This window comes from Taudactylus pleione, unplaced genomic scaffold (genome assembly GCF_031769625.1).
Source record: "Taudactylus pleione unplaced genomic scaffold, aTauple2 ptg000040l, whole genome shotgun sequence".
NCBI classification, from domain to species: domain Eukaryota; kingdom Metazoa; phylum Chordata; class Amphibia; order Anura; family Myobatrachidae; genus Taudactylus; species Taudactylus pleione.
Window position 1 is genome coordinate 15,893,255 of NW_028284442.1, and position 26,446 is coordinate 15,919,700.

The following is a 26,446-nucleotide window of genomic DNA, read 5'->3' on the forward strand; positions in this document are numbered from 1 at the left end:
AGCATAGCGAGCAGCTCATACCCTGGTCGATGTACTCGATTAATCTAATAAATAGCGGACATGACGTAGGATGCGAGCGGCCAGGGGGCGTAGTTTCCCAAAAAACGACCGCAATTTTTGTTCGCTCGTTCAGACCTAGAGGCGTGAACAGACCGCAAAGAGCGAACAGTTCATTTGAATAGCCAACCCTATTTTCTGGACGAGCGAGCGCTAATTGCGTCCGGCTCTGAATCAGGCCCATAGTGTGCTGGCAGATGGACTTCACAGTAAGGCTGATGATCATGGGCCTGATTCAGTGATGTACACAAACATGATGGAATACGTACATCTTCAATGACGGGAGTACTGCGCATGACCTGTTCTGTACATGAGCAGAAAGGAATCTGAAGCTTGCACGCAGTGCCCCCAAGCCTTAGCAGATGTTTGGGGGAGGGGATGGGGCAGCACTGCCTGTGTTCCCAGAAAATGGGGTGTGTCGAGACCAGTGTCTGCATCTTGCGATGCAGATTTACTGGCCTTGCAAGAAGACAGGAGGTGGCCATCCTGACTAAGCTTAGGCTTACTCAGATGGCCACTAGTCACAATGTTGATTCAATCCTGCTGCTTTGGATGCATGAAGTGGATCTGAGTAGCTGTCTGGAGGTGTCTTTTTCCTACAGACACCTCCTGCAGCATTAGCATATATGCACACAGCAGCTGCTGCCATAGATGCAGCTGCTGTGTGCATAGTGTACATCTATGAATCAGGCCCAATGGCAGAAAACCAAGCCACCACTGAATGTAGGTACTGTAGAATAACCAGAGGTGTCTGGCAGTATGTTATGGAGATCCTGGGAGCAGATAGTAATGACTTCAGAGTTCTTGCTGAGAAGCAGATACTTTGGAGTTCTCGCTGTAACACAGACACTATCCTCAGGAAAAGAAAGAGAATGGATCTGGCAATGTGCTGCTCTCAGGTGAGGGTTTAAAAAGGGCACTCCTGGTGTCTATTGGTTGAAAAGATATAATGTAAACGCAGTTGCTGAAATCCGATTAGACTAGAGAGAATCACATGAGACAATCCAATATGGCCACACCTATGCAGCTGGACTGTTTGTTTACAATTGGTGACACAGTGTTCAGGAATGCCACAGATACCAGGGGATGCACAGACGGCCATGAGATGTCACTGTTGGACCCAGGGCCGGGTCAGGTGGTCGAAGCACCCTGTGCCGGCCCTTGAGAAGGCACCCTTACATTGCGCGTGGTTTCAAATTTGGGGGTGTGGCCTAATTACCATAGGCCACGCCCCCTATGTGACGTTATTTGGAGGCGTGCCAAATAACGTCAGGCTGGGGGTAAAGCCCAGCACTCCATCACTGGCTGGGCTTCCCTCAGCCCTCTCCCGTCAGTGAATGCTTGCCGCGTGGGGGTCCGTCACCGCCGCACAGCTGCGGTGGTGGGGGTCCCCAGCCTCCCGATTTGACCACCTGTGAGCCACTTCAGCAGCTTTCCCTGTAGTAGTCCCCCTTATACAGTGCCCCCAGTAGTGATCCCCCACATGCAGGCCCCCAGTAGTGATCCCCCATATGCAGTGCCCCCAGGAGTGATCCCCCTTATGCAGGCCCCCAGTAGTGCCCCTTTTACAGTGCCCCCAGTAGTGATTCCCCCATATGCAGTGCCCTTTATACAGTGCCCCCAGGAGTGAACCCCCCTTATGCAGGCCCCCAGTAGTGCCCCTTATACAGTGCCCCCAGTAGTTGTCCCCCTTATGCAGGCCCCCAGTAGTTATCCCCTCTATGCAGTGCCCCCTGTAGTGGTTCTCCCTTTTCAGTGCCCCATGTAGTGGTCCCCCTGTGCAGTGCCCCAGTAGTAAGCCCCTTATATAGTGCCCAAGTAGGAATCCCCCTTGATGCAGTGCCCCCAGTAGTAGTCCCCCCTATACAGTGCCCTTTATATAGTGCCCCCAGTAGGAGTCCCCCTTGATGCAGTGCCCACTGTAGTAGTCCCCAGTAGTGGTCCCCCACGATGCAGTGCCCCCAGTAGTGGTTCCCCCCCAATGCAGTGCCCCCAGTAGTATCCCCCCAGTAGTGGTCCCCCCGAAGCAGTGCCCCCAGTAGTAGTCCCCTCCTTAGTAATAGTCCCCCCCCACATGCAGTGCCCCAGTATAAGTCCCCCCCTGACAAATACACACTGAAATTAAACAATAAATAAATAAAAGAAAAATACTTACATGAATCCACGCTCCGGCTCCCGCCGCCATCCACACGTCAGTCCTCCTGGGCTGGCGCGCTCTGCATTATGGGAGAGACATCATGTGTGTTTTATACGATGTGTGTTTTATGCACAACATGAGCCCGCCTGCCACTCTCCTCCTGGTGCTATTGGGCAAGCGCTCAGGGGGAGGGAAGGGGCTCGGCTGGGAAACCTAGTGCCAGTCCTGTGTAAATGTGTAGTACTGACCGCACTCACTGCGGTCGGCACTAAACTGGCTAACTAGGACAGGCCGGACCATGGCCGGCGGTGCCCCCCCCCCGCCGCCGGTCCCACGGCGCCCAGGGCATGTACCCCGCTCGCCCTGCCCTAGTTACGCCACTGCTCCACACCCCTGCCTGGTCCCGTCGCTCACTAGATTGTGCTAGGTACACATCGTGTAATGTATACCCTGCTTTACATTTGAAAACTTAACAAGATAAAGCCAAACAATTTTTCTAGAAACTATAACATTCATTCATAAAAACTCTACCTTTTTTTTAGTTATGTTCTGGACATGTTTTTGAGCTTTAAAAATTCACAGTACATACTGTACATACCATATAGTTTGGAATGACTTTAATTAAGTTCATGAAAAAGCTGAAGAAATTGTTTAAACAACCGGAAAGTCAAAAATATGAGAAAGTAAAGAGCATTTGATTTTTATTATTTTTTGTGTTCAACTCTATACAGACAGAAAAAATGTGGCCACTACAGGGGCGTATTTAGGGCCATATTCAGAGATGTATGCTAACCCGATGTTTAGTGCACATCTCCGATGGTGGGAGGACTGCGCATGCGCAGGAGGTGTACTGTGCATGTGCAGCCCTCTGTCTGCGAGTCCGCTCGCAGTATCTCCCAGTCGCAGCCTGATCAATAGGTTGTGGCATTTGGGAGGTGGAGCAGAGGCGTTCCCTGGCAGCGTTCCCGGAAATGGGGGAGTGTTGCCCCCGTTTTCCAGGAGAGACGAGGCCAGAGTCTGCTTAGGTGCATGCAGACTTCCTGGCCTCGCAATGGTTGCGATTGTTCTGATGGTGACCCCAGGCTGCGACCTCCGTTGCAGCTTTGGGATCACAAAATGCAGCAAGGAGGTGTATGACACCTCCGTCTGCATTTGTATTTTAAATGGATGGAATTGCACAGCCGCTTGTGTGTGGCTGTGCAATTCCGTCCATCTCTGAATCAGGCCCTTAGAAAGTAGGGGGCCCATATTCACTCCCCATCCGGGGTCCCCTCCTCGATCTATTGCGTATTAACAGTTTCAGTAGACTCCGGTCACTAGTCTGTGGCCAGAGCCTACTGTGCATGCACAGAACGCCAGGAAAGTGGCTGCTACGGTCATTTTCCCAGCGATTTCCCTACTGCGCATGCACAGAACGCCAGGAAAGTGGCCGCTGCAGTAATTTTCCCTGCGATTTCCCTACTGCGCATGCGCAGAATGCCAGGAAAATCGTTGCTTCTGTCATTTTCCCAGAGAATTCCCTACTGTCCATCTGCAGAACACCAGGAAAGTGGCTGCTACGGTCATTTTCCCAGCGATTTCCCTACTGCGCATGCACAGAACGCCAGGAAAGTGGCTGCTGCGGTCATTTTGCAGGGGTTCTGTGTAGCACCTCTCCAGCCAACATGGGACTTTGAAGAGGTAAGTATTAGGAAATATGGGTGCAGGGTGTGTGGTGGGGGCCCCCTAGACACGCTGCACCCATTATAAATACGCCTCTGGGCCATTATGTCTGCATCACTAGATCATTTTATAATCCAGTGCACATAGTACATCTTAATAGCAACAATTATAAATATGTCCACTCAATAGCTGTATTTAAAACCTGTTTACATAAAGGTTTGAAACTGATAAATCACATATAATTATATCTACATTTTCAAAATGAAGAACACCTTTTTTTTTAATAAACAGCCTTATCTGGTCTCCCTCTAGTTTTGCATACATATTGATGTGTTCTATAATTTTCCATGTTATAATTTGCTTGGAAAATTAAAGTAATAAACTCCAATTTGTTGTTAGTCTGAGCGCTGGCTGTGATTGTCACAGTGGGTGGTTGTAAATGCTGGGGGAAAAAAAGTATTGTCAAAAACATATGGAGACAACATAAATGCTATTTACTAAAGCCTGTTATCAAAGCAGTATTTTTAGACTGAGCATTGCGTTTAAAAATTCACCCCCTGCGATAGAAACTAGTTAGTGTCAGTACACTTAAACCTTACTGATGTTTGTTCTCTTTTTTTAGCTCCCTGCCAAAAAAGCTAATTAAATAGATTGTAGTTTATATTTCCCAACAGTGCAACTCTCAATTAACTCTTATATGAACTTTTTAATATTTCCTCCTAAACAGTTAAAATGTAGTCATTATACAGTATATACCTCCTGACAGGTGTTGTGCTCTCCTAACAGGACGCATGTATTACTCAAAGTAAAGATGAAATTGTGCACATAAGTTGTTACTAGAACCAGGCTGTCATTGTTAACATCTGTTCCAGCCGTGTGACCAGATACAGTATGTGGTATTGCTGAGTACTGGGTTTTTTTGTATTACAGTGAGCAGACGTGGCATACCATCGTAGAAGAAGAGCATCAAACTTGGGGATTCAGACGCGCTCGATAGATGCGTTCGCACGCAGCCGTCAGCTGCCAAAGTATGCAAATCCCACGATCGCACCGCAATGCATTAGCACACCCACTATGTCTTGGCATGCGATTGAGGTGTGTATTTAGCCGCCCACCAGCTTGTCTTAAGACGCCCACTTTCCCTTAGTAATACACATCTATCACATGTATGTTATCTGTGATCATTTTAGATAGGTTGGATTAATTAGTGCATCCTTTATGTGTTCATGTTACACCGGGTCAGTTACAGTAGTTGGTTGAGGGTCTGTTTGGTGTAGTGGTTAGCTAGTTTGCTGTGGGTGTCACACTTTAAGACTAAGGGATAGTTTAACCTGTGTGGGTGTGGGCTGTCTCTTTTGATCAGAAGCTGAAGAGCAGAGGAAACCTCAAGCAACATGACAAGAGCTCACTGGTGGAGACTGTGTGTTTCCCTGTGTTTCTTCTCTTCATAGGAGGTCTGTCTGTCCAACACATATGGGTGCTAGGACAGACTCCCAGGAGCCGGTTGGGCTGCAAAGTGGGAGCTAATGGCATGGTGCCTGCCACGGACAGAGCCAGCAGGCATAAGTATCACGTCTAGCATGGCACTTCTTGACAATTAATTTAAATTAGTCTTGAAAGAACAGTATTTAAATTAATGAAGGAATTGATCACAACATCATTGTGGCAGTAGATAGGAAACACTTACCAAACCATGTTTGTTCTGTGCAGTAAACAAGTCAAATTTGCTCATAAAATAATGCATGTCATGCCTGCATTTTTGGAGTTTCCTAAAGCATCAGTAACAGGGGCGTATTTATAATGGGTGCAGTGCATACGGGCCCCTGGGTCCAGGGGGGGCCTGCACCGTAACACCCTGCACCCATAAAACTTACTTCTCCGGAGTCCCACGTTGGCTCTGGTGTCTGCGCCTATAAAAACGTCTGGAAAATGGCTGCTGCAGCAGGGGCGTCTTAAGAGAGGAGGGGGCATGTGTGCACTCCCTGTGCAGGGCCCCCTCCTTTCTCTCCAGTGGCCGGCAGCCAAATGACGCGGCTAGCAGCCACCGGAGCCTTAGTAGACTCCGGGTACTAGAGTGTGCCCGGAGTCTACTGTGCATGCGCAGAACGCCAGAAAAATGGCCGGTGGCTATTTTCCGGCGTTCTGTGCATGCGCAGTAGACTCTGGGCACTAGAGTGTGTCCGGAGTCTACTGCGCATGCGCAGAACACCAGAAAAATGGCCGCGGTGGCCATTTTCCGGTGTTCTGAGCAGCGCTGACACCGAACGCAGGACCACGGACAGGTAAGTTTAAAATAATATGGGTGCAGTGTGTGCGGTGCGGGGCCCGTGTGCCCTGCTCACACTGCACCCATTATAGATACTCCACTGCGCCACAGCCATTTTCCCGTAGTTTGCGCATGTGCAGTACAGGGAAAATGGCCGCCGCGGTAATTTTCCCGGTGACCTGTGCATGCGCTATAGACTCTGGGCACACTCTAGTGTCGGACGTAGAGGAGGGAGCCCGTGTCAGAGACTGCACATGGGCCCCCTCCTCTCTAAAAATGCCCCTGATCAGTAATATGCTGATCAGAGTAATGAAGCGGTATATCCATAGGCAGCAGAGTATAATTGTAAGAACCACAGCTGCTCCGTGTTTATTACTTGTTCTGTGATCCCGTATAATGAGACTGATTAATGGTCCACACAGCAAGATCATTAATCTTCTTCTAGTGCTTTAGGGAGAATTCAGTTCTGTTTTGCTTTAGCTACAATACTAAAACATTCTATGAACAACAAGTCATTAATAAATGTCACAAATTTTCCAAGTCTTTTTCCCAAAAATATAAAGTATGAAAGTATGAGTTCATTTTTATTTCCCAGCAGATTAAGGGCCTGATTCAGACCCACTCGCAAGCTGCTGTCCGCTCGCAAGTGCGTCGATGTTGTGCACTGCGCATGCGCACGATGGCGGGAGCTCCGTCGTGCGCATGCGCCAGACGCGACGAGCGAAGGAAAGTCCTTCACTCGTTGTGTCTGATCAAAGGGGGCGTGCTGTCGATGTTGATTGACAGCACGCCCCCTTTGGTGGGCGTGCCGGGAGCGTGCCTCCCTGACGGGGGCGTTCCCAAGGGACCCACAGCTATACGAGCGTCCAGGAGGACGCTCCAGAATTATGGAGGGCGGCCCTCATTCAGAGCGTGCGCTTTGCTCAGAGCGTACGGCTCTGAATGAGGGCCTAAATACTAGCTTGTAATAGTAGCTTGTCTAAACCAATAAAATGCTTTACTTAATAAAAGATACCTTGTACGATCACTTATATAATTAGTCATTCCTTATTCATTATCAAAACACGTTATTGAAATATAATGATTTTATATGATTTTATATGTGCAATAAAAATGTTTTACCTTTGTTTTAAGAATATCATAACTTTACATTATATTGCAGATTTACCCAAAGCTAATTTTCCAGTTATAGATTCCTTTATGATTCCCCTCTAGTCTTCTTCACTTTATGACAATGGTTAAAAAATAAAAAACTGATAGATGATGAAAACTTACCCTTGCAGAGCAGTGATAAGAATAAAAGGCCTATTCACAAGTAAAGAAGATGAATAATAATAATCATTAGAATAATAATCATTAGAATAAACAAATACAATCAAATTTAGACCGAGGGATTCGGGGGACTGGTTATTTAATTTGAAGGACTTGAATATAATGTTTTTAGTACAGTACTGTTCTATGCAGCAGTTGTGCCAGTGACAGCCCTGGGTATGCATTTCTTCATTTGCCAGTATGCCCTGGATTTTCCTTTTTTTTTTTTTTCAAGACAAACTCCTCTAGAGTAGGGGTGAGCGGGTCCGGATTTTTGAAATCCGAACCCCCCCGATCCGAGGCCGATCCGAGTCAGGCTCGACTTTTCCCGCCTGACTCGGATCTGAAATCGAGGCAAAACGTCATCATCCCGCCTTCCGGGTCTCGCGGGTTTTGGATTCTATATAAGGTACCCACGTTGGCGCCATTTTCTCACTCGGCTGTGGACAGTGAAGAGGGAGGGTGGGAGTTAGGGCTGGCTGGGCTGTGTAGTGTAGTGTAGTGTAGTGTAGTGCAGTGTCGTGTTGTGCTGCTGTTGTCCATAGGGGCTGTGGGCCTGATTCAGAGCCACTCGTAAGCGGCTGCTCGTTCGTTCCGAGCAATGTTTGCACAACTGCGCATGCGTACGGATCGTAATACGCATGCGCGAACCAGTCAGTGCGGCCGAAAATCGTTTGTTCGCTAAATAGCGTCTGCCTGCTATTTTGAGTGACAGGAGGAGGCGTATGTGGGTGGTAACAGGGGAAGGTGCTTGAAAACGGGTAGTGGAGATCCGAACGCAGGCGTGCTTAAAGGTCAAAACGGGCGTTTTATGGGCGTGCATAATTAATACAGCAGCGTCATTGACCACGTCACTGGGTTATTTTATAGTCAGAACTACTCGCAAGATTGCAGTAGGAAAAACCAACCACAAGATTAGCGAGCAGTTCATACGCTGGTCGATGTACTCGATTAATCTAATAAATAGCGGACATGACGTAGGATGCGAGCGGCCAGGGGGCGTAGTTTTCCAACAAATGACCGCATGTTTGGTTCGCTCGTTCAGACATAGAGGCATGAACAGACCGCAAAGAGCGAACGGGAATAGCCACCCCTTTTTTCTGAACGAGCGAGCACAAATAGCGTCCGGCTCTGAATCAGGCCGTGTGTCCACTCCTCCAAAGTCCATAGGGGCTTTCTGTGTTGTGCTGTGCTGCTGTTGTCCATAGGGGTTGTGTCCACTCCTCCAAAGTCCATAGGGGCTGGCTGTGTTGTGCTGTGCTGCTGTTGTCCATAGGGGCTGTGTCCACTCCTCCAAAGTCCATAGGGGCTGGCTGGACTGTGTTGTGCAGTCAGTTGTCCATAGGGGCTGTGTCCACTCCAAAGTCCTCTGCAGTGTCCCAGTCCTAAAGGGGTGCTGTACTGTTGTCCAGGGGTTGCTCTGTCCATCAGGGGTGCACCCCCCAAGTGCAAAAAAAATAAATATTTTTTCTGTGTTTGTGAATTGTGTGCGCAGTAGCCGCACGTGCATCAACAAAGTAGCGCCAAGCGTGCGCTTGTGTCATAAGTAAAGGGCCTGCTGGCTTGACCGTTAAAGGGTGCTGTAACCCTCAAAGTGCACTCAAAACAAAATAAAACAATATTTTCTGTGTTTGTGAATTGTGTGCACTGTGGCTGCATGTGCATCAACAAAGGAGCAGCGCCAAGCGTGCGCCTGTGTCCCATAAGTAAAGGGCCGGCTGGCTTGTTCGTTAAAGGGTGCTGTAACCCAAAAAGTGCACTCCAAACAAAATAAAAAAATATTTTCTGTGTTTGTGAATTGTGTGCACTGTGGCTGCACGTGCATCAACAAAGGAGCAGCGCCAAGCGTGCGCCTGTGTCCCATAAGTAAAGGGCTGGCTGGCTTGTCCGGTAAAAGGTGCTGTAACCCCCAAAGGGCACTCCAAACAAAATAAAAAAATATTTTCTGTGTTTGTGAATTGTGGGCCTGATTCAGACCCGGACGCAAGTGGCCGATCGCTCGTCCGCCGTACGAGCGGAAATATTTAAATGCAAGCGCTCTCTCGTATGTTCGCTCGTAGCTAACCTTCCGCCCCATATTCTCCCAACCCCTCCTCTAGCTAGCGAACGTTCAAAATAGCGAGCGTCCGTCTCCTCTTTGGTTGCAGGGAGCGCTCGCACAAGTCAATTCCGGAAGTGGCCCTGTCAGTTTTCGATTGCCTGCTATTTCATTCTGCAAACATACTTGAATCGATTAATGGCAATCACTATATTAATTACCTTAATTGTTATTCACATGTTTGCAAACCTGTTTTTTTTTTCAATGTCAATAAACCTGCCTGCTTGCCCTTTTTCGTCGCTGGATTGGGCAAAGTAAGTGTTTCTGTGTATGTTTATATTTTTTATTTTTTTATTTTTTTCTCATATCTGCGTGTGCATGTTTACAGTAGGGGTGTGCACCGGCCACTTTTCGTGTTTTGTGTTTTGGTTTTGGATCTGGATCTTTCTTCGTGTTTTGGATCTGGATTGGTTTTGCCAAAACCACCCTTCCGTGTTTTGGGTTCTGGGTTTTGTGTTTTGGATCTGTATTTTTTTGAAAAAAAGCATAAAAACCGCTAAAATCACAGAATTTGTGGGTTTTTCTGCTCCTATGCTATTATTAACCTCAATAACCTTAATTTCCACTCATTTCCAGTCTATTCTGAACACCTCACACCTCACAATAGTGTTTTTATGTCCAAAAGGTTGCATCGAGGTAGCTGGATGACTATGCTAAGAGATACGAGTGGGCGGCACAAACACGTGGTCGATCTAGGAGTGGCACTGCAGTGGCAGACAGGATGGCAGTTTGAAAAACTAGGCCCCAAACTATACATAATGCAAAGAAAAAAAAGAGGTGCAAGATGGAATTGTCCTTGGGCCCTCCCACCCACCCTTATGTTGTATAAACAGGACATGCACACTTTAACAAACCAAACATTTCAGTGCCAGGGTCTGCCACATGACTGTGGCTGAAATGATTGGTTCGTTTGGGCCCCCACAAAACAAGCTGGCAATTAATCTGTCCCTGAACAAACTGGCTCTACGGAGGCAAGATGTCGTCCTCATCCTCCTCATCCACCGATTCCTCACCCTCTTCAGTGTTGTGTACATCCTCATCCTCACAGAGTATTAATTCGTCCCCGCTGGAATCCACAACCACAGGTCCCTCTGTACGTTCTGGAGGCTGGTTTCCCTGGAAGAGTTGATAATTCATTTTATGAACATCATCTTCTCCACATTTTGTGGAAGCAACCTCCTACGCCTTTCGCTGACAAGGTTCCCGGCTGCACTAAACACTCTTTAAGAGTACACACTGGAGGGGGGGCAACTCAGGCAAAATAGAGCCAGTTTGTACAGGGACCTCCAAATTGCTTCTTTTTCCTGCCAGTACAGGTACGGACTGTTTGACATGCCTACTTGGATGCTGTCACCGATGTAATCCTTTAACAGACAGACGCACGCTTGTCGCTGCTGCTTTGAGGATGCAAGTGCGGCTACAGCCCACACAATTCACAAAGACAGAAAAAAGAAGAAGAATATTTTTATTGTTTGTGTAGCACACATTGAGGGTGTCACCACCCTTTAACAGACAGACGCACGCTTGTCGCTGCTGCTTTGATGATGCAAGTGCGGCTACATTGCACACAAGTCACAAACACATTAAAAAAATAGTTTTTTATTTTTTGGAGCACTTTGAGAGTTACACCACCCTTTAACAGACAGATGCACGCTTGTCGCTGCTGCTTTGAGGATGCAAGTGCGGCTACAGCCCACACAATTCACAAAGACAGAAAAAAAAGAACAATATTTTTATTGCTTGTGTAGCACACTTTGAGGGTGTCACCACAATTTAACAGACAGACGCAAGCTTGTCGCTGCTGCTTTAAGTATGCAGGTGCGGCTACAGCCCACACATTTCACAAAGACAGGAAAAAAAGAACAATATTTTTATTGTTTGTGTAGCACACTTTGAGGGTGTCACCACCCTTTAACAGACAGACGCACGCTTGTCGCTGCTGATTTGAGGATGCAAGTGCAGCTACAGCCCACACAATTCACAAAGACAGAAAAAAAAGAAGAATATTTTTATTGTTTGTGTAGCACACATTGAGGGTGTCACCACCCTTTAACAGACAGACGCACGCTTGTCGCTGCCGCTTTGATGATGCAAGTGCGGCTACATTGCACACAAGTCACAAACACATTAAAAAAATAGTTTTTTATTTTTTGGAGCACTTTGAGAGTTACACCACCCTTTAACAGACAGATGCACGCTTGTCGCTGCTGCTTTGAGGATGCAAGTGCGGCTACAGCCCACACAATTCACAAAGACAGAAAAAAAAAGAACAATATTTTTATTGTTTGTGTAGCACACTTTGAGGGTGTCACCACCCTTTAACAGACAGACGCACGCTTGTCGCTGCTGCTTTGAGGATGCAAGTGCGGCTACAGCCCACACAATTCACAAAGACAGAGAAAAAAAGAACAATATTTTTATTGTTTGTGTAGCACACTTTGAGGGTGTCACCACACTTTAACAGACAGACGCACGCTTGTCGCTGCTGCTTTGAGGATGCAAGTGCGGCTACAGCCCACACAATTCACAAAGACAGGAAAAAAAAGAACAATATTTTTATTGTTTGTGTAGCACACTTTGAGGGTGTCACCACCCTTTAACAGACAGACGCACGCTTGTCGCTGCTGCTTTAAGGATGCAGGTGCGGCTACAGCCCACGCATTTCACAAAGACAGGAAAAAAAGAACAATATTTTTATTGTTTGTGTAGCACACTTTGAGGGTGTCACCACCCTTTAACAGACAGACGCACGCTTGTCGCTGCTGCTTTGAGGATGCAAGTGCGGCTACAGCCCACACAATTCACAAAGACAGAAAAAAAAGAACAATATTTTTATTGCTTGTGTAGCACACTTTGAGGGTGTCACCACCCTTTAACAGACAGACGCACGCTTGTCGCTGCTGCTTTGAGGATGCAGGTGGAATCTAGACGGGATTTGGAACCGGGGACACACTACCTCCATCAATTGTCTAAATCCCACTGCACTAATGGCGGATACCGGACGCACGTCTAACACCAACATAGCAGTCAAGGCCTCAGTTATACATTTTGCTTCAGGATGACTGCTGTCGTACTTCATCCTCATCGCTAGGGACTGTTGGAGGGTCAATTGTTTAGTAAAAGTAGTGATGTTCCTACTTCCTCTCTGGGATGATGAACAACTCCCAGCAGCAGCAACAGCACAAGGAGGAAGTGGTTCTTGATCTTTCCCTATTTTATTTTTATCGGAGAAAGTTTGGTCCTCCATTTATGTTATATTGATATATACGTGCGGCTAAAGCGCACACAAACACAGAAAATATTTTTTTATTTTTGCTGGAGAGTAGTGCACTTTGTGGGTTACACCACCCTTTAAGAAATGAGCCAGCCGGCTCTTTACTTATGGGACACAGGCGCACGCTTGGTGCTGCTCCTTTGTTGATGCACGTACAGCCACAGTGCACACAATTCACAAACACAGAAAATTATTTTTTTTTTGGTTTGGACTGGAGTGTACTTTGGGGGTTACAGCACCCTTTAACGGTCAAGCCAGCAGGCCCTTTACTTATGACACAGGCGCACGCTTGGCACTACTTTGTTGATGCACGTGCGGCTACTGAGCACACAATTCACAAACACAGAAAATATTTTTTTTTTGGTTTGGAGTGTACTTTGGGGGTTACAGCACCCTTTAATGGTCAAGCCAGCCGGCCCTTTACTTATGACACAGGCGCACGCTTGGCACTACTTTGCTGATGCACATGCGGCTACTGAGCACACAATTCACAAACAGAAAATATTTTTTTTTTGGTTTGGAGTGTACTTTGGGGGTTACAGCACCCTTTAATGGTCAAGCAAGCCGGCCCTTTACTTATGACACAGGCGCACGCTTGGCACTACTTTGTTGATGCACATGCGGCTACTGAGCACACAATTCACAAACACAGAAAATATTTTTTTTTTGGTTTGGAGTGTACTTTGGGGGTTACAGCACCCTTTAACGGTCAAGCTAGCTGGCCCTTTACTTATGACACAGGCGCACGCTTGGCACTACTTTGTTGATGCACGTGCGGCTACTGCGCACACAATTCACAAACACACAAAAAATATTATTTTTTTGGTTTGGACTGGAGTGTACTTTTGGGGTTACAGCACCCTTTAACGGTCAAGCCAGCCGGCCCTTTACTTATGACACAGGCGCACGCTTGGCACTACTTTGTTGATGCACGTGCGGCTACTGCGCACACAATTCACAAACACACAAAAAATATTATTTTTTTAGCACTTGGGGGGAGCACCCCTGATGGACAGAGCAACCCCTGGACAACAGTACAGCACCCCTTTAGGACTGGGACACTGCAGAGGACTTTGGAGTGGACACAGCCCCTATGGACAACTGACTGCACAACACAGTCCAGCCAGCCCCTATGGACTTTGAAGTAGTGGACACAGCCCCTATTAACAACAGCAGCACAGCACAACACAGCCAGCCTCTATGGACTTTGAAGTAGTGGACAACAGCAGCACAGCGCAGCACAGCACAGCACAACACTACTCTGCACTACACTACACTACACTAAACAGCCCAGCCAGCCCTAACTCCCACCCTCCCTCTTCACTGTCCACAGCCGAGTGAGAAAATGGCGCCGACGCGGGTACCTTATATAGGTTCCAAAACCTGCGAGACTCGGAAGGCGGGATGATGACGTTTTGCCTCGATTTCAGATCCGAGTCAGGCAGGAAAAGTCGAGCCTGACTCGGATCTGCCTCGGATCGGGGGGGCTCGGGGGGGTTCGGATTTCAGAAATCCGAACCCGCTCAACCCTAGTTTACAGTATAGCCCTGTTTGTTTATTTTGGACATACCTGCGTGTGCATGTTTACAGTATAGCTCTGGTTTTTTTAAATCAATTTTTTTCTCATACCTGCGTGTGTATGTGTACAGTATTGCCCTGTTGTTTTGTTTTTTTTTGCAAAAAAAAAAACAAAATATGAAATTTGGAATTAAAAATGTTTTTCTCCATCATTTAGGGGCAGAGCGGAGAGTCAGACGGCGCCGACATGTAGCTCATCCCCTATCCCCCACTCCCACCCAAACATCCCCTGCCCACTCTTCCCCAAATTCCCCCTCCACCCCAGACCTTGTCGTCCCTCAGTCCCCTCCCTCTCCTCACATTACCATCCCTCCAACTTCCCCCTCCCCTCAAACCCCCCCTCTCTTTTCCTCACCTTCCACTTCGTCAAACATTACCCCTCCTCCTTCCATGAGCCACTGGCCCACCTCAGATGAGGAGGAATTCGGGGCTCCAGGCCCAGTCAGCAGTGTGACCGGTATGTTTACATTTTAAACTGTTTTTTTTTAAGAATTTTTTATTTTGGTTGATGTTGTCCTTTTGCCTGTGCAGTTCAAAATAGTAAAGTAGTTCAAATGTTTTTTATATATATCTTTGTGAAACAATGTCAAGGATGTTTTCACCTTACACATATGACACATGTCCAAACACTCACACTTGTGTCTTTCTTGTTTACGTTACCAACAAATGTCGTAGTTTTGCTTAGGTTTAATACATATTTTTTTATTTTTTTATTTCTTCTTTTTGGGCCCTTATTTGTTTAAAATCTTTTCGTTTTGCATTCCTTTTTTTTGGACATGTTTTTGTAACTGATGTTTGTTTTTTGTATAGTCAGAATTTTTTGTGGGTTTTTAAAATCTAAATGAAGGTGTCACTTTAGTAAGCCACACATTTTTTTTCCCCACAGAGGACCAGAGGCGTAACGAGGCAATTGCTGCCGGATTGCTTGATCTCTGGGGCCATGTCATTGCCATGCTGGTGGCATTGGGCCACCTTTTGGCGATCCTGCGCCACTAAGTTTTTTTCATTACCAAAAAAAAAAATAAGTAAAGTTTATTTTGAATTATTTAAGTCTCATTCCTTGTCTGTAAATCTTAGATTGTTGAACCTTACATAAGTCTACTATTTGTCCCTGTGTTTTTAAGTAATGTAAATTTGTTTGTAGAAAGGTCAAGTAAGTATGTAAGCTTGCGCATTAAACACATAACAATACCAATAGGTTTGTAGAATTAACGTAAAAAATCGAATAATTATTTTTGGGGGTAATGTAAAAATTAAAGCTACCTGCTTAGGCCTAGAATTGAAAACATACTGATTCACCATAATACCTTTGGTGTTTGTTTTTAGCAACAAAGCAGGGTACAAAAGTTTAGAAATTAAGAAATGACAGTATTAGACATTAAGCAAGTTTGCACTTTTTTGAACAGGTTACACTTGGTTGTAATTTACTAAGGAAATAGTTGGTTAACGAAAAAAATAAATTTATTGCACACAAATAATAAACACCAAGTGAATTGACAAAATAAATTCACACATTGAAAACACACACAAAAGTGCAAACAACACCAAAATCCCCCCCAAAAAATAAAAAATCAGGAACTGTTTGAAGAAGTAGCATACCAACATGAATCCACAAATGAGGAGAAGAAATCATTGTTCCCAAAGTTATATCCAATGTGTCCACTTAAGTCATTTGTGTTGATCAGATAGTATGCATGGATTTTTATGGTCATTTTAGGGAATAAAACAAAAACAAAAAAAAGAAAAGTTAAAAGTGTACATTAAAATATTACAAGTCTACATTGTGTGAATTAAATTAATTTGTGGAAATAATTACCTAAAAAATCTTGCAACAATTTGATCGCGTATGGCCCCCCCACATACTGACCTCCGACCAACCTCGGGGGGCCGTCCTCAGGCAAGGCATCCTCTGGCTGCATTGGGACACCACTCCTTATGGCGATGTTGTGAAATATCCCACACAGGGCCACAATTTTCGAAACTATAGCCGGCAAATACATGAGGTCGCCACCAGAGTGGTGGAGGCATCTGAATCGGCCTTTTAAAAAGCCCATACAGTGCTCCACCACCTGCCTGGTGGCTGTAAGTGCAGAATTATACTGACTTTGTGGCCCTGGTGTGGGAACCAAATAAGGAGTGAGCAGCCAGGGCGTGCAAGGGTAACCACTGTCTCCTGTGAAAATATAAAAAACAACATCAGGACCATTGTGTACCAAGCTTTGTATTGGTTTCAACAGAAGGTGTCAACTTACCCAGAAGCCACGCATCACCAGCTTGTAGGTTGTTTAATTTGTGCCAAATCCCTGATTGCCGGATGATGAAGGAATCATGTGCACTGCCTGGGAATTTGGCATTCAGGGACAGGATCTGGAGGGAGGCATCAAATACCACCATTACATTCATCGAATGAAAGTGCTTGCGGTTCCTAAATATTGCCTCCAGCCTTGCTGGAGGCTGAAGTGGTATGTGAGTGCCATCCACAACCCCTATGATGTGTGGGAAGCCAGCAATTTGGTAAAATGTATCCTTCACAACATTAAGGGAACCCATATCCAATGGAATTTTAATAAAATGATGGAGGTGTTTAAATAGTGCATCCATCACTGCCCTCAGGATCCTTGAAAAGGAGGATTGGGAGATTCCTGCGACTATTACCACAGTGGTTTGAAAGGATCCTGAGGCACAAAAATGTAACTCCGACATTAATTGCGTAAGTGATGGTATTGCTGTAGGACTGTCAATTTGCCGTTCAAGATCACTCTCTATTAATGAGAGAGTGTCTATGATGACTTTTGGCGGCAGACGGTATCACCTTAACACCTCATCATCTGGCATTCCAAAAAGGGTGACACGTGTTCTATATATCTGGGGCCTTGCACGCCTATGAGGCCTACGCCTGGGACGAAGTTGAGGTTGGTCGGGTTCTGGAACCATGGCCAATATAATACGACCAACATCAACCTGAAATGTTAAGCCAGGTAGTTATTGTTTTAGACAAATGTGTTAAGAAAAATATACTTATCTTTTCAAAGAAAACCAAAGATTCTTACAGGCCTGGGTCGTGTCATGTGAAAATCCACCTACATTTCAAAAGTAGAAAATATTTTTAAGATTAATTTTAAAAACTAGGAATTAAACCAAATATAGTTTTCTAAAATTTAGAGAAGGGAGCACACATTAGTTCGCAAAATAGTATGCTACATTTAGAGTTAAGACATGATTTTACACAGAACAAGCACACATTAGTTCGCAAAATACTGTAGTACGCTACATTTAGAGTTAAGAGATTTTACACAGAACAAGCACACATTAGTTTGCAAAATAGTACGCTACATTTAGAGTTAAGACGTGATTTTACACAGAACAAGCACACATTAGTTCGCAAAATAGTATGCTACATTTAGAATTAAGACATGATTTTACACAGAACAAGCACACATTAGTTTGCAAAATAGTACGCTACATTTAGAGTTAAGACATGATTTTACACAGAACAATCACACATTAGTTAGCAAAATAGTACACTACATTTAGAGTTAAGACATGATTTTACACAGAACAAGCACACATTAGTTCGCAAAATAGTACGCTACATTTAGAGTTAAGACATGATTTTACACAGAACAAGAACACATTACTTAGCGAAACATATGCTAAGACCAATACATCTAATTTGTTAATTAATAAAACCAAAAACACTTACCAAAAACAGGCAAATATGAAAAAGTTATAAAAGGTCACTTGGGTGCCAGCCAAAATAACTTTAAAAAAAAAAAAAAAAAACAATAAAAAATTTTTTCAACAATTTATTAATAAATGTTTATGGGATTTATTGAAGTACTTACTCAAAAATATAAATAAAAATAGCAAATAAAAATACGCAAAAATGCTAACTTAAACAAAGAAAGTAATAAAAAAAAACGCTCCATCAAAAAAATAAAAAGAAACTCCTTCACGTTCCACCAACCAAACAACAAAACACTCTACAACGAAATACCTCCAACAATCAAAAAATGCCACCTCGAATGGAGTCACACCAAGCCATAAATAGTCTACATTTTCACGCTCAAATTAAGGACGGACAATAGGAGCGCACAATGAATGATGCGGCCAAATAATGCTGACGCATGTATAAAAACATCACTGAAGGCCCAAATTGGTCTGCTGCATTGAGAAAAAACACAATGAGTACAGAGCAGCAAAGTACTAGCCAAGAGGCGCCATGTAAGTATTTGCTTTTTTAAGGCTTGCTTATGTTTAACATTACATTTTGAAACATTTTACATTAAAAAATTTTAAACCATTTAAAAAAAAGGTGTGGAGGATGCCATGGAAGAGGCTGCTGGGCCTAGTAGGCAAACTTGGGCCAAAACAAAAGGCAGCCACAATTCACAAGGAAGGAGATGGAGGTTTTGGTGCAAATGTTGGCACAGGCACCAAGGAATATGGGTGCAACCCAGAACTGGAAACTGTGGGACGACATAGCCAGTGCTGTCAATGGGGTGGGTGAGTTTGAACGTTCAACCCGGGAGGTCAAACGCCGGTAGGTAAAAACTGCATTTTACTACAAAGTGTTTACAGGTCCAAATACTGCAGTAATAATGCCAACTTTTTAACCAACAGATGGAGCGACTTCAAATATCGGCTTAAACAAAAACTGGCTGATAGGGCTAGGCATGCAGGGGGGACAGGTGGGGTTCCCACCCCTGTGTCACTTGAGCTCACGGATTTGGAGGAACTGGCACAGGGGTGTGTGCAGGATGAGGAGGTGTTTGGCGTGTTGAACATGGATACCAACATGCAAGACTTTGCGGCTCCTCATGTTGCCCCAGGTAAATGTTGTAATGTTAACAACTCAGAAATTTGTTTTTGAAAATATCTAGCTTATAATTTTATTCTTTTCTCTTTTTTCTCACAGAGACAAAGGTGGATGAGTCTGCTCCAGAGGTGAGCTTTGGCCACAGAATTTCTTCTGGCTCTGCAGGGGAGGAAGCAGTAGATTTGGCTGTGGACCCTGTGGCAGACAGTCCAGGGCATTCCCCCTCGCAGGCAGTGGCCCTCCTCACTGATCTCAATGTTAAAACGGATCAGCACACCGAGATTCTGCTGAGGATGGACGCCAATCTGCTATGGGTGGCGGACGCCCTGGAGGAAAATACTGCGCCAATGTGAGAATTGCAAATGCCCTGGTGGAAAATACTGCGGCCAACGTGAGAATTGCAAATGCCCTGGAGCAGCTCATTCGCCAGCACATGTTGGAGCTGGCCTCCCTTCCTGCCGGAACATCAGGACCCTCCACCTCTGGCACATCAATAGCCATCCCTCCAAATGTGCCTAGCCCTATGCCTAGTCCAGAGGCCACAACATCTGCCTCTGGCCAGGCCAGCCGAAGGAGCTCGCTCCCCGTTCTGGCTCCCTCCAACCCCCGGCCAAACGGCCTAAAAGGCGATGACAGCACTGGCTAATTACCCCACAATCCATCTCTGTGTTTGCCCCATATTCCTTCATGACAACAACCTCCCTCTCCTTTCTGGTGAATTGTTTTTATTTATTTATTTATTTTTTTAGTTCAAATGCCACTTATTTTGTGTGTGTGTGGCCCAAATCATTTTGAAATTTTTTTACCTTAAAATAAATATGTTTATGGAAAAAATAAAATAAAAAAAACAAAAATTTACACAATCATTTAATAAAATTATGATCAAAATCGGCAAAATTCTATTGTTGATTTATTCCAAAACTGGTTAAAAGGTAATCCCTCAAACAAACTTAGAAACAATACAATGGAAATAGAAACATTTAATTTTTTTAAAAAAACAACGGTTAAAAACAATTTATGAGTTTTAATTAACACTTAGCAAAAAACAAAAGGACGATTGGTTTCTTGTCCCCAAAAAAATTATGAAAAAAAACAAACATGCGTACAATATTGTTTCCCTAAAAAAGAAACACTTACAAATATTTTAAAAGTCCCCCCCAAAAAAAACATTTGTTAGCTAATTGATTGTATGACCTAGAAATTAGCAGCTGAGTAGTTCACCTGCGTTCGGTTTTTAGCTACTAAAAAAGGTCTATTTGCTAAACACCTTACAAGCAGTTTTGCAATTAAAAGATGATTGTTTTTGTGGCCTCAATTGATAAATCGCTACACCATCGATGAGCCCAGGCAAGTACGAAGAGACCATCGTCATTGCGGTAGACTATACCAGACCACAAGCTGAGCGAGCAGTCTTAATGGAAATTGTATGAGACAGTGATGTATCACTTGTTCCGTTCACATTTGGCGCTTGCATAAGATAATTTATGTACGCCCAAAAAACGCCTCGACACGCCTGCGTTTTTCCATCTCCACCCCCGTCACCACCCCAAATCGGACAGTTCTGTCAATCAAATTTGACATGTCACTTCCTGTTCGCTGTGTCTACGATCGACTGAAAAATGACCGCAATCAGAAGTACACACATGCGCACTGTTACACCGACGCATGCGTGGTTGGACAACATCGTCTGACTACGAATGAACGGTCACTTGCGAGCGCCTCTGAATCAGGCCCTGTGTGCACTGTGGCTGCACGTGCATCAACAAAGGAGCAGCGCCAAGCGTGCGCCTGTGTCCCATAAGTAAAGGGCCGGCTGGCTTGTCCGTTAAAGGGACAACCCCCAAAGTGCGCTCCACAAAAAATAAAAAATTCTCCTTTTTTTCTGTCTTTGTGAATTGTGTGGGCTGTAGCTGCACCTGCATCCTCAAAGCAGCAGCACCAAGCGTGCGTCTGTCTGTTAAAGGGTGGTGTAACCCCCAAAGTGCACTCCAACAAAAATAAAACATTTTCTTCTGTGTTTGTGAATTGTCTGCACTGTACGTGCATCCTCAAAGCAGCAGCGACAACCGAGCATCTGTCTGTTAAAGGGTGGTGTAACCCTCAAAGTGCACTCCACAAAGAATAAAAAATTCTTCTATTTTTTCTGTCTTTGTGAATTGTGTGCACTGTAGCTGCACATGCATCAACAAAGGAGCAGCGCCAAGCGTGCACCTGTGTCCCATCAGTAAAGAGCCGGCTGGCTCATTTCTTAAAGGGTGGTGTAACCCACAAAGTGCACTAGTCTCCAACAAAAATAAAAAATTATTTTCTGTGTTTGTGTGCGCCTTAGCCGCACGTATATATCAATATAACATAAATGGAGGTTCAAACTTTCTCCAATAAAAATAAAATAGGGAAAGATCAAGAACCACTTCCTCCTAGTGCTGAAGCTGCTGCCACTAGTCATGACATAGACTATAACATGCCATCAACGTCGTCTGCCAAGGCCGATGCCCAATGTCATAGTAGAGGGAACATACAATCCCAAATGACAAAGTTCAGGAAAATTACCTAAAAAAAAACATTTAAATCATCTGAGGAGAAACGTAAACTTGCCAATATGCCATTTACGACACGGAGTGGTAAGGAATGGCTAAGGTCTTTCCCTATGTTCATGACTAGTGTTTCAGCGTCACATGATGATGGAAGCCCTCCTCCCGCTAAAAAAAATCAAGTGAGTTAAGCTGGCAAAAGCACAGTGAAGAACTGTATGTTCTAAGAAGATATCACAAATCCCCAAGGAGAGTCCAAGTGTGGTGGCGGTTGCGATGCCTGACCTTCCCAGCACTGGACGGGAAGAGGTGGCTCTTTCCACCATTTGCACGCCCCCTGTAAGTTCTGAAAGGAGCACCCACAATCCACTTGCTGATATGCAAATTAAAGATGTCACTGTTGAAGTACAACAGGATGAGGATACTGGTGTAGCTGGCGCTGAGGAGGAAGTTGGCGAGGAGGATTCTGATGGTGATGTGGTTTGTTTAAATCAGGCTTAGGGGGAGACAGTTGCCATATGTAAAGGTGAAATAAGTAGGGGTAGGGATGTTAACCACCTAGAAACATCCTCCCTTATACGGCACCTGCAGCGCGTTCATAAAAAGTTACTGTCAAGTTCAGAAACTTTGGCTAAGAACGTAAGCAGTCCAGGGACACCTAAATCCCGTTGTCCTGTTGTATAAAAGCTCCTGCAAACCACACCGTCAACTCCCTCCTTGTCAATTTCCTCCTTAGTCAGGATCGGAAGTAGTCCCGCAGGCCATGTCACTGGCATGACTGACTCTCCTATCCGGGATTCCTCCGGAGGATCCTGCATTGCTACGCCTCCTGCTGCCGCTGTTGCTGCTGCTGGGAGTCGTTCATCATCCGAGAGAGGAAGTAGGAACCCAACTACTTTTACTAAACAATTGACCCTCCAACAGTCCTTAGCGAGGAGGATGAAGTACGACAGCAGTCATCCTGAAGCAAAACGTATAACTGAGACCTTGACTGCTATGTTGGTGTTAGACGTGCATCCGGTATCCGCCATTAGTGCAGTGGGATTTAGACAATTGATGGAGGTAGTGTGTCCCCGGTTCCAAATCCCGTCTAGATTCCACTTCACTAGGCAGGCAATACCGAGACTGTACAGAAACGTCAGAAAAAGGGTCCTCAGTGTCTTGAAAAATGCAGTTGTACCCAATGTCCACTTAACCACGGACATGTGGACAAGTGGTACAGGGCAGACTAAGGACTATATGACTGTGACAGCCCACTGGGTAGATGTATCACCTTACACAGCAACAACAGCAGCGTCACCAGTAGCAGCATCTCAGAAACGCCAGCTCGTTCCAAGGCAGGCTACACTGTGTATCACCGGTTTCAGTAAGAAGCACACTGCCGACAACCTCTTAGAGAAACTGAGGGAAATCATCGCCCAGTGGCTTACCCCACTTAGACTCTCCTGGGGATTTGTGATATTTGACAACGCCACCAATATTGTGCAGGCATTTCATCTGGGCAAATTCCAGCACGTCCCATGTTTTGCTCACACAATAAACTTGGTGGTGCAGAATCTTCTGAAAAGTGACAGGGGCGTGCAGGAGACGCTTTGGGTGGCCCGAAAAATTTCTGGCCACTTTCGCCATTCAGCGACTGCGTGCCGAAGACTGGAACGCCAGCAAACACTCTTGAACCTGCCCCGCCATCACCTGACGCGGTGAAACTCAACCCTCTATATGCTTCAGAGGATAGAGGAGCAGCACATGGCCATTCAAGCCTATACATCCACCTATGACATAGGCAAAGGAGGGGGTATGCACCTGACTCAAGCGCAGTGGAGAATGATTTCCGTGTTGTGCAAGGTTCTCCAGCCCTTCGAACTTGCCACACGTGAAGTCAGTTCAGACACTGCCAGCTTGAGTCAGGTCATTCCCCTCATCATGCTTTTGCAGTAGCAGCTGGAGAAAGTGAAGGAGTAGCTAAGACGGAGCGATTCTGCTCGGCATGTGGGACTTGTGGATGAAGCCCTTCATTCACTTTGCCAGGATTCCAGGGTGGTCAATCTGTTGAAATCAGACCACTACATTTTGGCCACCGTGCTCGATCCTAGGTTTAAAGCCTATGTTGTGTCTCTCTTTCTGGCTGACACAAGCCTGCAGAGGTGCAAAGACCTGCTGGTGAAAACACTGTCAGCTGAAACGGAACGTGACACGTCAACTGCTCCTTCTTCATTTTCTCCTGCAACTGGGGCTGCCAGAAAAAAACTTAGGTATCCTAAGCAACCCGCTGGTGGGGATGCAGGGCAGGCAGGACCAAGTTTGGACATCTGGTCCGGACTGAAGGACCTGGCAACAATTTCTGACATGTCTACTGTCACTGCATATGATACTGTCACCATTGACAGAATGGTGGAGGATTACATCGGTGACAGCATCCAAGTAGGCATGTCAGACAGTCCGTACCTGTACTGGCAGGAAAAAGAGGCAATTTGGAGGCCCCTGTACAAACTGGCTCTATTTTACCTGAGTTGCCCCCCCTCCAGTGTGTACTCCGAAAGAGTGTTTAGTGCAGCCGGGAACCTTGTCAGCAAAAGGCGTAGGAGGTTGCTTCCACAAAATGTGGAGAAGATGATGTTCATAAAAATGAATTATCAACTCTTCCAGGGAGACCAGCCTCCAGAACGTACAGAGGGACCTGTGGTGGTGGATTCCAGCGGGGACGAATTAATACTCTGTGAGGATGAGGATGTACACAACACTGAAGAGGGTGAGGAATCGGTGGATGAGGAGGATGAGGATGACATCTTGCCTCCGTAGAGCCAGTTTGTGCAGGGACAGATTAATTGCCAGCTTGTTTTGTGCGGGCCCAAATGAACCAATCAGTTTAGCCACAGTCGTGTGGCAGACCCTGGCGCTGAAATGATTGGTTTGCTAAAGTGTGCATGTCCTGTTTATACAACAGAAGGGTGGGTGGGAGAGCCCGAGGACAATTCCATCTTGCACCTCTTTTTTTTCTTTGCATTATGTACTGTTTGGGGCCTAGTTTTTCAAACTGCCATCCTGTCTGCCACTGCAGTGTCACTCCTAGATGGACCACGTGTTTGTGCCGCCCACTCGTGTCGCTTAGCATAGTCATGCAGCTACCTCGGTGCAACCTTTTGGACATAAAAACACTATTGTAAGGTGTGAGGTATACAGAATAGACTGGAAATGAGTGGAAATTAAGGTTATTGAGGATTATAATGGCATAGGAGCAGAAAACCCCACAAATTCTGCGATTTTAGCGGTTTTTATGCTTTTTAAAAAAAAAAAAATACAGATCCAAAACACAAAACCCAGAACCCAAAACACGGAAGGGTGGTATTGGCAAAACCAATCCAGATCCAAAACACGAAGAAAGATCCAGATCCAAAACCAAAACACAAAACACGAAAAGTGGCCGGTGCACACCCCTACTCTAGAGTGTTGAGCAGCCCCACTCTGACTCTGCGCTGCAGATTTCCCTGTTATGGTATGACCCAGCCAGCCTCACTTACCTGTTGCTTGAAGCAGTTTTATCTGGCAGATCAACTGCTATTTGCTGTTTGTGGCCCTGCATTATCGGTATCCAGCCTAGGCCGTGAGCAATGATCTTGGTTTGTTTTTGAAGGGGGAGCACTATTTTTTGTTTTACTTAAAACTAAAAGTATATTAAACACTAGTCATCATGCAGTATCTTGATGCAGGTAATTGCAAACACACAATGTATCCTGTAATACATGCGGCTCAACATTACCACATAAGAGAACTAAAAATTCTGATGATATGCAGGACATTATTTGTTCTCATTTTATATGCCTCAACAATTACATATTACTGTACCATTGCAAATGTTCTCATTTCTCAGGATATTTTTTTATATATAAATTAATAGTTAGCAATTGTACCAGATAACGGACAGATTTTCTGTAGCATTTTAGCTTTCTGGATTCTACAGTATGTATGTAAAGTAGCAAGAATCACAATATTTTATTAGCGCTAAAGCTTTGCTACTCTGTGGACTTTAATTGCAATGTTTTAAAAGAGAAATACATGTATTAAGTGATTTTTAGCCACCAAATTTATGTTGAATTTACTGTTTGTTTTGGTTGGCAAAATAGTATGAAAGGAGGTCTTATGGGATTAATTTATCCCTACAGAAAACTGCACAACTAGATTTTTGACCTTGGAAGACATAAGGAATGTTATGTTACAAAGCAAATGTGCAGGTTTAGTGCGTGTATCCATAGTAACCAGTTTAATTGCACATGTGCAGCTCAATTCACTCATGTGTATACAGTATATAGCTTTATGTCCCTTAACGCCAAATTGCTCATGTTATGTAATTGCTCTTTTTGGTCCAGAAACAGGGCTGGTGCAATGTTCTCTGGAGCCCCCCTACACGTGTTAGGCAAATGCGCCATGAATCTCCATTTGGTACTCTAAAAAAATATTTTTGGTGCACCCCTCCCAACAATTCCCGATTTCAGCGGGACAGTCCCGTTTTTCGGGCACTGCCCCGCTGTTCCACCCGTGGGGTGAAGTGTCCTGCGAGCAGTCGGGATGTTGGGCACCCCGACCGCCGCAGCTGAGCTGCGGTGCCGGCCCCGGAGAAGAGGAATGGATGCGTCATCCATTCAGTGCAGGAAGAGGGCTGGGGGCAGCCTAGCTACTTCCATAGTGCTGGGCTCACCCCCAGCCTGACATTAACGG